This window comes from Podarcis gaigeae, assembly GCF_964106915.1.
Source record: "Podarcis gaigeae genome assembly, chromosome: 3".
Taxonomy (NCBI): Eukaryota; Metazoa; Chordata; class Lepidosauria; order Squamata; family Lacertidae; genus Podarcis; species Podarcis gaigeae.
Window position 1 is genome coordinate 18,672,496 of NC_139680.1, and position 12,645 is coordinate 18,685,140.

General features: G+C 44.1%; 1 long non-coding RNA gene across 1 annotated transcript in view; it reads right to left on the reverse strand.

Annotated features, from left to right (window-relative positions):
• The window catches only part of LOC310840812, a 55,978-nt gene extending 43,884 nt beyond the window's left edge, over positions 1-12,094 (reverse strand). Inside the window, exons 1-2 of the long non-coding RNA XR_014562163.1 lie at positions 11,960-12,094; positions 10,360-10,521 (exon numbers count right to left, since the gene is read on the reverse strand). This is a non-coding gene — a long non-coding RNA (uncharacterized lncRNA). The remainder of the gene's footprint in view (positions 1-10,359; positions 10,522-11,959) is intronic.
• Between the last annotated feature and the right edge of the window lie 551 nt (positions 12,095-12,645).

Here is a 12,645-nt window from a genome sequence, read left to right on the forward strand (position 1 = left end):
CCCATTAGATGTGCGTTCATTCCTTTCCTTCAAATCACATCAAGAATATTTAGTTCAACTTTGGGTCACTTATGTCTCCCCTTTGGCCAGAAATTCCAGATGTCATAACGATCTGAAATGTAATTTGGGAATGATAGCAGCAGGACAGAACCAAATAAGAGATCGCAAGTACTGCACAAACCCCTGAACCCCAGCCAAGCCAATAAATTCAGGGATTGTGCAGGTTGTATTGACATTGCATATTCCAACTGGAATCTCCAAGCTGATTGGTTGGTGGTCACTAAAATGATCATAAATAACACAGTCCTGCACAGCACGAGTAGCCAAGGAATGACGTTAAAATGTTAATCTTTCTCCTGCCCCGCTCCATATTTTCTCCAAGGCCAGCATCATTTACATGCCAAACACCATAAAAAGGATATACTACTGGAAACCAGAACAGCTAGAAAGTGATCACCAGAGATTTGTGCTCTCGCAATCAAATTTTAGTAAACTTGCTTGAAAAAGTTAACAAGCTGCAGCTGAGCAAGGCCCAAACTGAAGCCTAGAGGGGTCCTCCTTACAAAATAGTAATTTTAGGTGGGTTTTTAACAAGATGTCCCTGTCAGTCTGGTTTGACTGCTAGGCTTATTCTCCTTGCAAAGGGGTCCCTCAGATCTGAGACCAAAATTTAACATACGTATGCAGTCCACAACCCATGAATTGTACCACTTCAGAATACTGTGTGGAAGATTCACACCTTTGAATAGTCCTTCACATTAAACACCAGTCAATCAATGTACCCAGAAAACCAGCACAAGTAAAAGCTAGGTTTTGGTTCCTGAAACACTAGCGTTCTGTGAGGTTTTGATGTTGTTACTATAAAGTTTACATGTTATTAACAACAATAAGACTTTTATTATTTATATGACACCCATCGGACTGGATTGCCCCAGCTACTCTGGGCAGCTCCCAACAAAATATTAAAAACACAATAGAACACCAGCCATTAAAAGGGCTGCCTTCAGATGTCTTCTAAAACTCAAATAGTTGTTTATCTGTTTGACAACTGATGGGAGGGTGTTCCACTGGGTGGGCGCCACTACCAAGAAGGCCCTCTGCCTAATTCCTGTAGCTTCATATCTTGCAGTGAGGGAACCACCAAAAGGCCCTCAGAGCTGGACCTCAGTGCCTGGGCTGGATGATGGAGGTGGAGACGCTCCTTCAGGTATACAAAACCGAGGCTGTTTAGGGCTTTAAATGTCAACACCATGTTCTGTTTAAGGCCTTGGTCTTAACCTATAATGTCCCATTTGGCTTAGGTCATATGAGCTCCCCCAGTAACTGAGATTTAGATAATAGAAACATGCTTAGACTTCCTTCATCACAGGAGGACAGATTTACATGGTCTTTATGGAAGTGGTGCCCACCCTGTAGAACGCCCTCCCATCAGATGTCAAGGAAATAAACAATTACAGTGGACGCTTGGGTGGCGAACGTGATCTGTATGGAATGCACGTTTGCAACCCGCAGTGTTCACAACCTGCAGTGGTGTGTCTGCGCATGCGCGGGTTGTGATTTGGCGTTTCTGCACATGAGCGACCCCTGAAACCCAGAAGTAACCCGTTCTGGTACTTCCAGGTTTTGGTGGGTCCATAACCTGAATAAACACAATCTGAAGCATCTGTAACCCCTAGGTATGACTGTATCTGACTTTTAGAAGACATCTGAAGGCAGCCCTGTTTAAGGAAGTTTTTAATGTTTGATCGCTGCATTATTATTATTATTATTATTATTATTATTATTATTATTATTATGTTGGGAGCCGCCCAGAGTGGCTGGGGAAACCCAGCCAGATGGGTGGGGTATTATTATTATTATTATTATTAATAATAATAATAATAATAATAATAATAATAAGTGTCCCTTGTGTCTTGGAGTTCAAAGCAGGCCTAAACCAAAACCCACCTCTTCCTATTCTTTTTGGAAGAAATGGAAAACCAGATAACCAGATAACCAATTAGGGACCATGGCTACTTCCACACCCTGCACCTTTATCTCTGAATTCCAAGAACTGGGAACAAACAATCAGGGACACCTGTCATGGCTCATCCTGTGTGTAAAGTTCCTTGGGCTATCTGACTGATGGTTGCTGGAAACAGAATATGGATTAGGTGGATCTTGGTCTGCAAGGAAAAATTCTTACGTTTTTTGTATCATTATTTAGACAAGCTTTTAAATGCACATGTCTGGTTTTGTTCTTTTAGAATATTTTGTTCTATTGTTTCGCTTTATTGCCTGTTCTGCACTTTGCTTTTATGATCACCTCCTAGAGTGCTTTGGCAAATTGGTGGGCTAGACACTGTGAAAATAAACAAATGAATTATTCCTTTCTTCAGAACAATTTCTGTTGGGGAAGTGGGCGGGGAAAGCTTTAGTAGGTCAGCTAATGAGTTAATGAATGTATTATTATTAATAATAATTATCTGAATAGGTGAAAGGGCAAGGAACTGCTGTCTTGAATTTGCAGCACTGAATGACTTCATAATGTTGGGCAGTGATTAGGGCCATCTACCAACAACAGCCCTGGTGGGGTGGATTCCAGTAGAACGAAGGAGCCAAGGAACTTCTCCAGCTGGCTTCTACCCTCTGACTTGATCCACAGGGCTTTCTTCCATCGTGGGAAGGGATCTGATGAATGGTTATATTTTTATAGAATCGTAGAAGTTTAGAGTTGGAAGGGACCACAAGAGCCATCTACTCCAAACCCCTGCAAATGCAGGAATCTTGCCTAATATGGGCTTTGAACCCACAACCCTGAGATTAAGTGAATCCTGTTCTATTGATTGAACTATCCCAATATAACAACAACAACAACAACAACAACAACAATAACGCTTTTATTATTTGCCCCACCCAACTGACTGGGTTGCCCCAGATACTCTGGGCAGCTTCCAGCATATACAGGACATAATAAAATATCAAACATTAAAAACGTCCCTATACAGGGCTTCTAAGGTTAAGGACCCCTGGATGGTTAAGTCTAGTCTAAGATGACTACAGGGTTGTGGTGCTCATCTCGCTTTCAGGCCAAGGGACAGACAGCTTTCTGGGTCATGCGGCCAGCATGACTAAACCGCTTCTGGTGCAACAGAACACCGTGATGGAAACCAGAGCACACGGAAACGCTGTTTACCTTCCCGCCACAGTGGTACCTATTTATCTACTTGCACTGATATGCTTTCAAACTGCTCGGTTGGCAGGAGCTGGGACAGAGCAACAGGAACTCACCCTGTTGTGTGAATACGAACTGCCAACAGGGCTTCTAAATGATGTCTTATAAAGACTATAGTTACTTATTTCATTGACATCTGATGGCAGGGTGTTCCACAGGATGGGTGCCACTACCGAGAAGGCCCTCTGCCTGGTTCCCTGTAGCTTTACTTATCACAGTGAAGGAACCGCCAGAAGGCCCTCAGAGCCGGACCTCAATGTCCGGGCTGAACAATGCGGGTGGAGACGCTCCTTCAAGTACAGTGGTACCTTGGTTTACAGATGCTTCAGGTTACAGATGCTTCAGGTTACAGACTCCACTAACCCAGAAATAGTATCTTGGGTTAAGAACTTTGCTTCAGGATGAGAACAGAAATTGTGTGGTTGCGGTGCAGTGGCAGCGGGAGGCCCCATTAACTAAAGTGGTACCTCAGGTTAAGAACAGTTTCAGGTTAAGAACGGACCTCCAGAACGAATTACCGGTAAGTTCTTAACCCAAGGTACCACTGTATACAGGGCCAAGGCTGTTTAGGGCTTTAAAGGTCAGCAACAATACTTTGAATTGTGCTCAGAAACATACTGGGAGCCAATGTAGGTCCTTCAGGACTGGTGTTATATGGTCCTGACAGCTGCTCCCAGTCACCAGTCTAGCTGCTCCATTCCGTTTAGTTGTAGTTTCCCAGTCATCTTCAAAGGCAGCCCCACATGATTTTACCCCTATATCTTTATGTACGGTGGAAGCTGCCTTGGAAGGATTTGTACACTGAAAGGTGGGGTACAAATAATTGCAATGATTAAACAAATAGCAGCACATCACACTCTTTTGCACACCTTCATCTCTTTCGAAGCTAGGCGGTGTACCTTCGCCTTTCTTTGCACATTTGATCCCAGGCATTGGAGTCAGGGAAAGTGGATACCTTCCACAATTCAAATCACGCACTGCTCACTGAAGCAGTGATACTTGTTCCACTGCAAAGTGACACATTTAGCAGCCCCAATAGGAGTTAAAAACCAGATTGGAGTCTCACAGGTGAGATCACCTTGATGACTAAAACATAAACTGAGGAGGCTAGTGTGGTCTCCACCCCCCCGAACCATTTCACAGCATAAAGTTCCCATTACACAGAATTGCCATACCTCTGGAATTTTCCTGGACATGTCCGGGATTTCAATGGCAAAATTAGCATCTGGTGGGAATTTTGAAAAATTGTCAAAATGTCCAGGTTTTTGCCAACAGAAGAAGGAAGTATGTGTTTGACTCCTTGCCTATTTTGGTGAATTCCCCCAAATAGCTCAACGATGTTGATTTCCCCCCAAAAGCTCAACCACTATGATGTTGATGTTTACTTCTTGAAATACGGCAACTCTGCATTAGATCACTGTGTAGTAGGATTAACAGGGGATAGCCCAGTTCGCAAGGTATGGTGTGAGTTCAACACCAAGAGGGAGAAATTTCACAAGTAGGGTAACTGTGTCATCAGCAGCAGATTGCTTGAGTTTTCTTAAACTAAGGCCCAATTCCATTTTACTCCAGAGCATACTGTATCGCTAGAAGCTTCTGTTATTTGAAGGGCTCATACTTCCATGGTAGAGCAAGTGCATTATATTGAAAAGAATTAATCCAAATTTTGTACTAGGAAAGGCCTCTGACTCAGACCTGAGGGCTGCTACAAGTTGTCATTTAATTCTGTGTTTGAGTCCTGCCTGAAGGTTTCCCATAGTCTTCTGGTTGGTGACTGTAAGAACAGGATGCTGGACTACATAGTCCATTGGCCTGATCCAGCAAGCTCTTCTTACTTTCTTATGTACTTTAATGGCCAAGATTGACTTCTGCTCTGAGCTGGAAAATGCATTGTGTTTTGAGGCGGCGAAGCTTGTGGGTAGCTAGGAAGACAATGGGTCCAGTGGACCCATCTGGGGAAGATACCTAGAACCAAGATCAATTAGAGTTCCCTCTGTTTGATGCACACAGGCAGAGATGGGAAGTTGATCTGGGTCTGGAGTTTGGGACAAGCAAGAGGGGCAGAAAAATGCTTGCAGGACCATGGATAGATCATGGTGAAAGGAAAGTACTCAGTTTCCGCTCTAACTGATGCCTCAGGGGTTGCCAAAATGGCAGCCTCCAAATATTGTAGACTACAACTTCCATCTTCCCTGTCCGGGCTGCGCAACAGTTGTGAAAATGGCAAATTCCATGCTTGAGATTGAAAACAAAAACTGCCAATATCATGATGCTATTATACAAATCTATGGCGCAACCATCCTTAAAATACTGTGTGTGATTCTGGTTGCCTTGCCTCTTTCTTTCTTTCTTTCTTTCTTTCTTTCTTTCTTTCTTTCTTTCTTTCTTTCTTTCTTCCTCACCCTCCCCGGCCAAAGCCGGGCTCAGAGCGGCTAACGATAAGTAAAAATAGCACAGTGTCCATAAAATCACACAGTCAATTAATTAGAATATATTCTAAAATCAATTCAGAATCAAATTAATGGCAAACATTGGGCTAGAGTTCTATGAGGACTACAGAAGGAGAGAGAGGGTCAGACTGTGCCTTGGCCAAAGGCCTGGTGGAACAGCTCCATCTTGCAGGCCGTGCGGAAAGATGTCAAGTCCCACAGGGCCCCAGTCTCTTGTAACAGAGCATTCTACCAGATCAGAGCCACAGGTGAAAAAGCCCTGGCTCTGGTCGAGGCCAGCCTAACCTCCCTGTGGCCTGGGATCTCCAAGATGTTTTTATTTGAAGACAGTAAGGTCCTTTGTGGAACATACCAGGAGAGGCAGTCTTGTAGGTATGAGGGTCCTAGGCCGTATAGGGCTTTAAAGGTTAAAACCAGCACCTTAAACCTGATCCTGTACTCCACCGGGCGCCAGTGCAGCTGGTATAGCACTGGGTGAATGTGATCCCGCAGTGAGGACCCCATAAGGAGACTTGCCGCAGCATTCTGCACCCGCTGGAGTTTCTGGGTCAGTCTCAAGGACAGCCCAACATAGAGTGAGTTACAATAATCAAGCCTGGAGGTGACCATCACGTGGATCACAGTGGCTAGGTCAGAGTGAGAGAGGTAAGGAGCCAACTGCTTAGCTTGGCATGCATAGGACTGCACTCTTTACGTTTGAGAGAAAACTGCCAGCTTTACCTTAACTCGTCTAATTTTATTTTGCCCCTCTAGTATATACCTTTCAATGTGGGGTAATGATGGACTTTCCCCACCCTCTTGGATTTTAGATATTCTATACCAAGTCTTGGGCTAAAATGAGTTTTCACAGCTGGGTTATAAACCAAATCAATGGAAATGTTGACACAGCATTAGGTATATCAGTCTAAGCAGGTGTCCCTTTAACTGCCCTCATAAAAGAAACACCTCCTGACAGAACTCAAACTGCTTTTCAAGGATTGCGCTGTAAGGAGGAAGCAGATTGAAGCACTTCATTAGCAATTTGCTATGATCCTGTCAAACTGAAGACAAGTTCTTCCATGTCCTGTCAATTACGGCTTGATCAGGAGCCACCGTGCTTAACCATGCATAGAAACTGCGGCAGTGTGTTCTCTGGTTTAATAAAGAAAATATTGCTAAAACCAAGAATAGCCCAACTAAACACTGTATTATGGAAGTGGCAATCACAGGGGGAGGAAGCTTGCAGGATTGCCAATCACCTTTCCTTTGGTCAGATAGCATTTGGTAGAGATCATGCTCCAGACCATGAGGTTAATAATACCTTTATTGTCAATGTACAACCTGTGTAGAGGGACGTGGGTGGCGCTGTGGTCTAAACGACAGAGTCTAGGGCTTGCCGATCAGAAGGTCGGTGGTTCGAATCCCCACAACGGGGTGAGCTCCTGTTGTTCGGTCCCTGCTCCTGCCAACCTAGCAGTTCGAAAGCATGTCAAAGTGCAAGTAGATAAATAGGTACTGCTCCAGAGGGAAGGTAAACGGTGTTTCCGTGCGCTGCTCTGGTTCACCAGAAGCAGCTTAGTCATGCTGGCCACATGACCCGGGATCTGTACGCCGGCTCCCTCGGCCAATAAAGCGAGATGAGTGCCGCAACCCCAGAGTAGTCCGTGACTGAACCTAACAGTCAGCGGTCCCTTTACCTTTACAACCTGTGTACAGTGAAATTAAATGAGCCCCCCCCCAAACACTCAGTCTCATTGCACACTGTGTGCTTATCGCACAACACACCACCTCGCAAGTCAGTTGTGCTATGTTATTTTCTGTTCAACAGCCTAACAGCCCACAGATAGCAGCTATTTTTTAGCCTGTTGGTACGGCTGATTATACTTCTATATCTCCTGCCTGAGGGTAGAAGATTAAAAAGGTGATGGCTGGGGTATGAGTCATCCCTGATAATTTTTCTCGCTCTCCTAAGGCAACGATCCCTTATCCCTTGCGATGTCATCTAGCGGATTCAAGGGACAGCCCATGATATCATTATGCTGTATTCACCACCCTCTGTAGATCTGCACTAGATGACTTGCTGACATTTCTGTGGACACTGAAAAGCACTGTGTTTAAGAGGATGCAGAGTGATATATGACAATCCTATCTCTGATTGTGTATTCATACCTGCAAGTCACAATTTGCTGCTGTGATCACGAATTGATGAGCAAAATTTGTGAATTAGCCCTTATAGATATATCCAGCTCTCTCCCCCCCCCGGGTACGCACAGTGCTTTTTTTCTGGGGGGATGGGGTATGCAGAGGTACGTATACCCCTAAACATTTTGTGAACCTAGGTTTGCCCTCATTGAGGGGCAGTATTTCAATATGAGTAGGAAAATGAGAGTACCTCTAAACATTTTTTTAGAAATACAGTGGTACCTCAGGTTAAGAACTTAATTTGTTCCGGAGGTCTGTTCCTAACCTGAAACTGTTCTTAACCTGAAGCACCACTATAGCTGATGGGGCCTCCTGCTGCCGCCGCACCGCCGGAGCATGATTTCTGTTCTCATCCTGGAGCAAAGTTCTTAACCTGAAGCATTATTTCTGGGTTAGCGGAGTCTGTAACCTGAAGCGTATGTAACCTGAGGTACCACTGTAAAGCACTGGGTATACGCAGTACCACCACCTCTTTTTGTTGTTGTTAAAAAGTGTGGCCCTTACTGTAACAACTTCATGGTGACTACTGGCTGCTATTTTTCTAGAAAAAAAACCACTGGCTATATCCCAGAAGATAAGTTCTACCAGATAGCTACTTGTGACCAACTGTAGACATATTCTTAAGGGACAAACTGCTTATGAACATCAGAACAGTCTTATTGGCCACGAAGTCCCTCACTTGTGTGGTTCCAAGAGTACTTTTGGATTATACAAAATGAACATCTACAACAGTGTATTGGAGTAGTTTAAAGTCTGCTTAGAGCAGGGGTTGTCAACCTGGTTCTACCACCCACTAGTGGGCGTTTCAGGATTCTAGGTGGGCAGTAGGAGGTTCTATGGCACAAGTTGAATCCTCCTTCCATCGAGCACTGGTGGGTGGTAAGGAAATTTTACCATCAAGAAAGATGCATTAGTGGGCGGTAGGTATAAAAAGGTAGACTACCCCTGGCTTAGAGAATCTATGGCAGCGATAAGCAACAGGGTGTCCTTCTGATGTTGTGGACAACAAACCCATCAGCCTCAGCAAGCGTGGCCAATGGTCTTGGATGATGTGACTTGTACTTCACAACACCACATTGGCCTTTTCTTGATTTATAGCAATTCCTGGGCAAGGATCTGGCAACTTAATGAGACTGCAAGACATCTGCCAACCCAATTTGTCCATACATATTCTCATACAAAGGGTTGGGGGGGAGCTAACTTTTTAAGGAAATACACATTTAAGGTTGCTTTTGTTCTCTTCTGTCTATGGTGCTACTTAGTTTTCCCTCTGGGGATTTTAGCAGATTGGCATATATTTGTATGCGGGGTCTCCCCTCCCCTGCCCCAGTAAGATCCCACACACATTCCAGAAAAGATGTTGGCATCGTTTCATAGCTAAAAATATTATTTATATTATCTTACTGCAAATATAAATATATTAAACACCACTTGACATTCACATTTGTTATTGTCTTGACATCACAAAACCCAAAGGGAAGCCAGTTATATTTCCCTTGTAGTGTTGCCAGGCATTGATCTGTCTTTGATTTTCCGTCTGCATTCAATATGTCCAAACATTTAAGCCTTCTAGGGGCTGACTAGATAGCGGAGTGTACATCACCTGCTCTAACTGTTCTGGAATGGCAGAAGCCAAAAGCACCAAAAGACCAACAAACAAACAAATAAAATGCTTGTAACCAGTCTTAGCATGGCCTCTGCAGAGGCTGAAACTCAGGTTTGATCCTTTTTAACATACCATTTGAAACACATCCAAGTTTCACATATGTGCAGGGCTCTTAAGATACTGTGTGTGTGTGCAGTCAGCAAAATGCACACAATTGCCTGACTTTTGGCTAGTAAAAAGCAGTCTCAGCCCTTTGGCCACATCAACACGAATCTGCACATCTGTGCTGTCAGTAATGCTTCACCATGCACCTCACTCGCTTCTTACAAACACATGATGTTCACTTGCACAAGAAAACCAGTAGCGAGTGGCCTGGAGCTCACAATGTGTTAGTCTTACGTATTTGGATTTAAAAGCCACTGCTGGGGTAAGCTTCACAAACAAAATGGCACGTTAGTGGTGTGGCTTGAGTGAATCCAACGGGCTGGATCAGACACTTTTTTCCAAGTCTAGGTCAAAGCCTTCTAGGCCACAGTTGGCTCCCAAGCGAGGTTTTGGTAGTCCTCAAGACCCTCCAAAAATTGTCTTAAAAACGATGGGTTTTTGCTTTGCTTTGTTTTTAAAAAACAACATTCTTCCTATGGTTCTCCAGCTGTGATACTATGATGCCAAAGGTTTTTTGCACGTCCACTAGAACCATCCAAAATTTTTTATCAAATAAAAATGTTTTAAAATTAAATTTACTATTTAATGTTTTGTTTTACTGACTGCTACTATAGGTATTCCACTGCAATGCCAAAAGTATGTTTTCATGGCCCCAAGCTGCCCAAAATTTGTCTTTTTAAATATTATTATTATTATTATTATTATTATTATTATTATTATTATTATTACTAAAAATTACTGACCCCTCTTGTAGGTCCCCTGCTGTGATGTCAAAAGTTTTTTGATCCTCAAAGACCTTCCACAATGTGCCATTTCACAAAGATTGTTGGCCACAATCATTCTTACATTTCACTAGAGATTGACTTCTGAAATCTACTCAGGTCAGTTGGGAGATGATCTGAAATCTTCTGGGGGGAAACACAGAATATTTTTCTGAGCAAATCTGAGGGCTTGAAAAAATAGCTCCCTGCCTTTCTTTGTCAGCTTTTGCGATGTAAGAAGAAGACTACAATGGTTGGTAAATTAGGCACACAAAAATTCTACTGACTTAGTCAACAGGAAATATTGCAAGTATACAAACTTGAAGAGGTGCATGTTTATAACACTACGCTTTCTGCTCCTCAAAGCCCATCAGCATGGGCAGAGGGAGAAAAGGGAGCAGGCTGGTGGGGAGGAGGTGTCAGAAACTGAAGAGGCAACTGGGTTCAGTGAGCAGGAAGAGTCTGTGGCAGAGAGCAGTCCAGACTCAGAGGCAAGAGAAGAGGGGGACCAGGAGACAGAGATGAGACAGGCTGTGGAAGAATCCAGGGAGTCTCCCCCTCCTGCTGCAACCAACTCACCTCCCAGAAAACACAAAGGAATAAAGAGGGTGGAGCAACAAGAGGCAAGACAATGGAGTCTTGGACTGCTAGGGAAGGATCCTTCGAGAGCATGGGAAGGCAGGGATCTTCGGTCCTCGCAACTGCTTCATTGGGGCAAGGCCTTCTGGGAAGAGTTGTTGTGATCAGTAGGCCTGTGCTGTTTTGGTTTCTTCGACTAAAGAGTTAACTTCACTGACACGGGTGTTTTTTAAATTGCTGACCTACTCCTATACTGGCAGAAAAACCTCCTGTTTTGCAGTTGGACCTAGCTAGGTGTATCTGTTGCTGGTTCAAAAGCCCTTTGCAGGCTAGCAGTGCAAGGGTCAGGGGGAGACAATTCTTAAGCCAGAGGGATAATCTTATTGGGAAATGGAAATAGATGTGTCAATGGTGGGGAGGACCAGAGGCAAAAGTGTACAGAGCAATGGAGATGACTCTTACAGTAGGCTACATGCAAAAACAAGAGGTTTCTTCATACATCCATCTGCACACACAGCCTCTATTCAACCATGTGAAAGGCATTTTCAAGGGACACTGAGAGAGGTCTTAGGACTGGGATGTGCAAAGCTGCTTAGGACTGGATGTGCAAAGCTGAGTTCTTTGACTGCCCTGTTTTGTGGAGCAGGCAGTTCATCATCCCAAACCCAAAGGATGGGGAGACGTCTAACATTGATAAGGAGGATAATTACACTAGGCCTGCTACTCCCCACTCTCACCCCCCCAGCCTATTGGCAGCCTCCATCAGTGTTGATTCATTACAAGGGCTGGGATCTGCAAGCCATTTGCTAACACTGCAAGCTGCTACTACAACAAGCATCTGCAGTTGCAGTTTGCACGTCGCTGGGGGGTTTGAAGTCAACCCACCCACACTCCTCTGGGGGAATAATCCGGGACAAGCTGCAGGTGCTATGGATATTTTCATTTAATATCCTTTCTTGCAATTCAGCACATTCGGCGATCCACGTGGTAAGCTGTTACTTACATTTCTCCCAGTAGGATTGTGACCAGATGCCGAAAGGAAGGCTGACCACAGAAAGATAGTGCTTCTTCTTCGCTCTGGAGCTTGGGGCCTTTGGAGAGCTGCAAAACAAATCTGTTTTCTCAGAGTGAAAATATGCGGAGCTCAAAAGAAGAAAAAAAAGAAAAAGAAAAGGCATTTTGTTGACACAAAGTAATGATAAATATTTCCAGAAATTGCATGTTCCGCATCTATTATGGAGTGCTTTCTTTCAGTGGATGGGAATCCTCTGAGACATCCAGGGAAAACTCGTGATTGTGCCAAGAAATTAGTATCACAGCTTTGCTTAATGGGGAGGTCAAGAAAGTCCAGGATAGCAGCTCGTGTTTTGCAAGATTCTGGCTTGTGCGTACTCAGGAGTCTAATATATGTTGAAACTCTGGTGACAGGTGGATGGGTAGGCTGCTTAAAGCAGGAATGCCCACATACATAGACCTAGGGTTGGGGTGAGACTAGTACGCATTAGGTGACCATTGGCCAGATCGGATGGGCTGGTAGAAAATTTTTGGAGGGCCCCAGGCTGCTGTAGGGACACTATTGGACGATGACTCAAACACACACACATACAACACATAGAGAATATACAGTGGTACCTTGGTTCTCGAACGGCTTAGTTGTCGAACAAATCGGCTCCTGAACACCACAAACCC